The sequence below is a fragment of the Pteropus medius genome, unplaced genomic scaffold (assembly GCF_902729225.1).
Source record: "Pteropus medius unplaced genomic scaffold, Ma_sr-lr_union100, whole genome shotgun sequence".
NCBI classification, from domain to species: Eukaryota; Metazoa; Chordata; class Mammalia; order Chiroptera; family Pteropodidae; genus Pteropus; species Pteropus medius.
In genome coordinates this window covers 2,237,472-2,243,558 of record NW_024342257.1, presented here as the reverse complement: position 1 = coordinate 2,243,558, position 6,087 = coordinate 2,237,472, and the positions used below count along the sequence as shown (strand labels likewise).

The 6,087-nt window shown below is 35.6% G+C and overlaps 1 pseudogene; it reads left to right on the top strand.

Moving 5' to 3' along the window:
* The first annotated feature begins 1,021 nt into the window (after nt 1-1,021).
* LOC120600229 (uncharacterized) lies at nt 1,022-1,140 on the top strand (annotated as a pseudogene).
* Nucleotides 1,141-6,087: the final 4,947 nt, after the last annotated feature.

Sequence of the window (6,087 nt, the reverse complement as noted above, 5' to 3'; positions counted from 1 at the left end):
AAAAACATGTATCAAAAATGTGAATAAAGAATGGCAATAACTATATATCTATCAATAATTACCTTAAATGGAAAAGAATTAGGTGTTCCAACCAAAAGAGGGTAGCTTCATGGATAAGAAAATAAGACCCTTATATATGTTGCCTACACAAGTCTCACTTCAGATTAAAAGACACGCACAGCCTAAAAGAAAGGAGATGGAGAAAGTTATTGCCATGATAGACCTAGAGGGTATTGCACTGAATGAAGCCGGTCAGATATACAAAGGTGACTGCCACATTATTTCACATATATGTGGAATCCAAAGAACAAAATAAACAATAAAAACAAAAATGGAAAAAAAAACCTCATAGATAGAGAGAATATTTTGAGAGTTACTAGACAGGAGGGGGTTTGGTGTGGTCAGTGAAAAAGGGCAAAGAGATTAAGAAGTACAAATGGCTAGTTACAAAATAGTCATGGAGATGTAAAGTATAGAGTAAGGATTATAGTCAATGATGTTGTAATAAATATGTACGGGGAAAGAGGGATACTAGATTTATTGAGGTGATCACTTTGTGAGTTATATAGATGGCTAATCACAATGTTGTACAACTAAAACTAATATATAATTGTACGCCAACTATAATTAAAAAAAATACTCATTGAAGTGTACATTGTAAATATGAGCAACTAATTGTCTATCATAGTTCAATTAAGTTGTAAGAAATTTTCCAAATGTAGTTAAAAAACAAAATCACACATCATTTTACGGATCCAGTAAGCTTAACAAACTCAAAGTAGGATAGATTAAAACAAAACAAATCAAAACAAAACAACAACAACAACAAAAAAATCTAGGCACATTATAGTTAAATTATGGAAAACCAAAGACAAAGAGGTAATGTTGATAATATTGAAAGAAGTGGAACAATAAAAGAGATTACATATAGGGAAAAAATGATATATTTTGGCCAACTTCTTACCAAAAACAATGGAAAAAACATACAAACAGAAAAGGAATCACATATTTAAAGTGCTGAGTCTACGGCCATGCCACCCTGAACAAGTCCGATTCTGTCTGATCTTGGAAGCTAAACAGGGTCGGGCCTGGTTAGTACTTGGATGAGAGGCCACCTAAGAAGACCAGGAGCTGTAGGCATAAAAAATAAAAACAAAAAGGGATTGTAAGCTATCAAGGTCCTTGAAATCTGTGAGGTCAGACAAGGGTTGCCTCACCTAAAAAAATAAAATTAAATTAAATTGAATTAAATTAAATAAATAAAATAAAATAATAAAATAGTGCTAAAAATATTGTGAATCCAGAATTCAATATACAGTGGAAATATTCTTCCAAATGAGAGTGAAATAAAGCCATTTTAAAAAAAACAAAAGCTGAAAAAATTTGTTATCAAAAGAGGTAAGCTACAAAAATATGCTTAAGAATTTTTTTAAATCTGAGAAAATTATGCCAGATGGGAACTCAAATCTATAGGGAAAAATTAAACTCATTAGGATAAATTTAAAAAATATTATCTTTCTGTTACCTCTTAATATTTTTAGAAGCAATTGTTTAAAGCTAAAAACATTGCATTGTTGAGTTTATAATTTATGTAGTTATAAGGCATATGAAACAATAACACAAAGAGTGGTAAGTACATAAAATTTTAACTTTCATGGTATTTATTTTTTTATATAAATGGATACAACATTTATTCTAAATATGTGATAAGATTAAGATACATAGTTTCATCCTTAGAGCCAAAACTAAAAATGACACAGGCATAATTAAAAACCTAATAGAAGAATTAATGGAATAATAAATAAATATTGAAGAAACCGAAAGGAAAGCTTTGAAGAAGGTATTGCTTAGTCTGTTTATATTTTATGTAATATTGATGCAATTTGGTTTAAATAGAACATCTTGCTAGTTGTCATGTATTATTTGTTTCTGTGTTTCTTCGTTATTGTCTCCATTGGGATTATTTCAATAATTTTTACTAGATATGGATGCAAAACACAACTATATGTTGTCTTCAAGAGCCACATTTAAATATAAAAAAAAGTTTATAAATCAAAAGTAAAAAATATAAAAATAGAGGGCTTCCGAATCAGTCAAGATGGCAGAGTAGGTAAATGCTGTACTTGTCTCCTCTCATGACCATCTCAAAATTACAGCTAAACTACAGAACAACCATCAATGAGAAATTTAGCTGAACAAAAGTCCTACAACTAAGGACATACAGAAGAATCCACTTTGTGACCGGTAGGAGGGGCAGGAAGGTAGAACTGGCTAGTCCCCATTCCTGCCTGCAGTGATTAAGAATCTGAAGAGATATCTTGGTTGTGGAGGTCCCCCAGGAGGAGCAAAGGGTACCAGCCCCATACCAGGCTCCTCAGCCCAGGAATCTAGTGCCGGGAAGAGAAGTTCCCACAAAATCTGGATGTGAAGGTCAGCAAAGGTTATAATTGAGTGGGGCGGGGGGCTGTGGCAGTCTCAGAAGCTTTTTCTAAGGGCCTATGCATGAATTTACTTGCCAACTAACTCGTTCTGAGCTCCAGGGCTGGGGCAACAGCTCCAAAAGGGCCAGGGACATATGGGGAAAACTAAATTGTCTAGCTTCAGGGCAAGCGTTAGAAGGGCAGTTTTCTCCCAGCAGAATTGCTGGTGGAGGCCACTGTTCCTTTGTTGAGCCCTTCCCTCTTCCACTATGCAGACACAGGCAAGCACCATATCTGAGTTTCCATCAAGGTAGCTAAAACTAGTTGCCCTACCCTGGTGATTCCCTGAGACCCTGTCCCACACAACTTGTGGGCCCATCCAAGCCTCTTCCAGTGGCTTTTTCATATGAATGACCTATCTTGGCTCATGCTGTGGACTTTGCTAAAATCTCTCAAAGGTTCACAAACCTAAAGAAGCAACATCCAGCCTTAGTGAGCCCCATACCTCTTGCTGAGCAGCCTCAAGCCTGGTGGTAGTGGCAGCCAGCCTTGGTTTTCAGTTTGGCCTCTCGAGATACAACCAAGTCCAGTGCGTGTGGCAGCCATTCCTGGATTGCTTGATGGCTCAGGCCAGGTGACCCAGGGCAAGCTACAGGCTGGAACTGAACTTGGCCGAGGATGAGCCCCCTCCTAGGAGGCCCTGGCCTGAATACACGAATACACAGTAGCCTGCTTCAGTCTGAGAGTCTGTGTAGGAACACCACCCAGGGTCACATTCGAGGACAACATACTCAAAGAGCAAATTGGGCAGGCACAAGAGCCCCTCTAAAGCATATCTGGCTCTGTAGGGTCAGCCCCTGCACAACAGTTCCTTCGTTGTAGTCATCGGCCTGTCTTTACAAACAGTTAACCCAAGGGTTAATCTCTCCCATTGATGTACAAAAGCAACTGAGGCTCAACTGCAACAGGAGAACATACAGAGCCCATACAAGGAACACATCTGGAGCACCCAGCACAGGAGACCAGAGAGATTGTGCCACTGGGCCCCACAGGTCACCTGCAACATAAGACCACTCTACTAATACTGGGACACATAGCAGCCCTACAAAATATGAAGAAACAAACACAGAGAGGCAACCACGATGGGGAAAAAAAGAAACATGTCTCAAATGAAAGAACAGAGCAAAGCTCCAAAAAATAACTAAACAAAATGGAGACAAGCAATCTACCAGATGCAGAGTTCAAAATACTGATTATATGGATACTCAATGAACTTAGAGGAAAAGTAGATGAGCTCAGTGAGAACTTTCACAAAGACGTAGAAAACATAAAAAAGAACCTGTCAGAAATAAAGAATACAGGGATTGAAAATGAGGAATACCTTAAGAGGAATCAACAATAGATTATATGAAGCAGAGGATCGAATCAGTGATTTACAAGATATGGTAACAGAAAATACCAAATCAGAACAGCAGCAACAAAATGAAATCAAAAAAAAAAAAAAAAAAAAAAAAGAGAGAGATTAGTTTAAGGGGCATCTCAGGCAACATCAAGCATACCAGCATTCACTTCATAGGCATACAAGAGGGAGAAAAGAGAGAGCAAGGAATTGAAAACTTATTTGAAAAAAAAAGAATGATGGAAAACTTCCCTAACCTGGTGAAGGAAATAGACATAAAAGCCCAAGAAGCTCAGAGAATCTCAAACAAGATTCACCCAAAGAGGCCCACACCAAGACATATCCTAATTAAAATGTCAAAGGTTAAAGACAAACAGAGAATCTTAAAAGCAGCAAGAGAAAAGCAGTTAGTTACTTACAAGGGAGCTCTCATAAGACTGTCAGCTGATTTCTCAACAGAAACTTTGCAGGCCAGAAGAGATTGGCATGAAATATTCAAAATGATGCAAAGCAATAATGAAGATTACTCTACCCACCAAAGCTATCATTTAGAAGAGAAAGAGAAAAACGAGCTTCCCAGACAAGAAAAAGCTAAAGAAGTTCATCAGCAGCAAGCCAGTATTATAGTAACTGTGAAAGAGACTTCTTTAAGAAAAAGAAGAAGAAAAAGATAAAAAATATGAAAATAAAACGGCAATAACTATATATCTATCAACAATTACTTCAGATGTAAATGGATTAAATGTTCCAATCAAAAGATAGGATAGCAGAATGGATAAAAACAGAATGGAAAAAATATTTCAGGTAAATGGAAATGAAAAAATAAGCTGGGGGTTGCAACAGTTATACTAGACAAAATAGACTTCAAAACAAAGGCTATAACAAGAGACAAAGAAGGACCTAGTAATCCCAATTTTGGGATTTATCCAAAGAAACCCAAAACACTACTTTGAAGGGACATGTGCATCCAAATGTTCATTGTAGTTTTATTTATAATAGTCAAGATATGGAGGCAGCCTGAATGTCCATTGGTGGACGAGTGAATGAAGTAAAGGTGCTACATATATACAATGGAATATTACTCAGCCATAACAATAAACAAACAAACAAACAAACAAACAAATAAATAAAAAGATTTTCCCATCTGCAATAGCATAGATGGACTTAGAGGGTATTGTGCTGCGTGGAATAAGTCAGACAAAGATAAATGCCATATGATTTCACTTACATGTTTAATCTAAAGAACAAAATAGACAAACGACAATACAGAAACAAATTCCAGGTACAGAGAACATTTTCATGGTTGCCAGATGGGAAGTTGGAGGGGAGAGTTGGGGAAAGGATTAAGAAGTACAAATCTGTTATTACAAATAGCTATGGGGATGTACAGTATAGCATAAGAAGTATAGTCATTAATATTGTAATAATTGTATACAGCATCAGATGTGTACTACATTTATTTGAGTGATCACTTTTTAAGTTATATAGATGTCTAATCACTATGTCATACACCTGAAACTAATGTAATATTGTAAGCCAACTGTAACTGAAAAATAAAAATATTATTAAAAAAGAATGTAAAACTATATACAATACAAATGGCAAGCATAAGAAAGGTGAAATAATTATAATAATATCAGATAAAATAGAATTTCAGAAAAGAAAAATTACTGGCAGATAGGGACATTTATCTTGGTTGAATATAGTAACATCTTTCTCTCAGTAAGTGAGAGAACAACTAAATAAAAAATGAGTGATCTGAAAATATTATCAACTGACTTGATCCTGTTAACATTTTATAACATTTCACCCAAGAATTGCAGAAAATCTATTCTTTTCATGTGCACATAGAACCTTAAGCAAGATAGACAATATGCTAGGCCTTAAAATAAGTGTCAATAAATTTTAAAAGATTGAAATATTATAGAGAATTTTCCCTAAGCATGCTAGAACTAACTCATAAATTAGTAACAAAAAAATATCTTGAAATACCCTCAAATGGCTCAAAATTAAACAGCTTACTCTTGAATTACCCTTGAGTCAAAGAAGAAATTACAAGAGGAATTATAAAATAGATCCACTGCACAATGAACATCCAGGACACTAAGATAATTTCAGTGATACCAGTGAAGGAGAAGAAACTCATGGGTATCAAAATAAGGGAGCTACTAAGCTGGTTATTGATGCAGGAGTTCATCCCTAAAGATATTATTGAAGCATTTCAAAAAGGTTATTACCGGTATTACAACAAGTATGTCGATTAAAGAA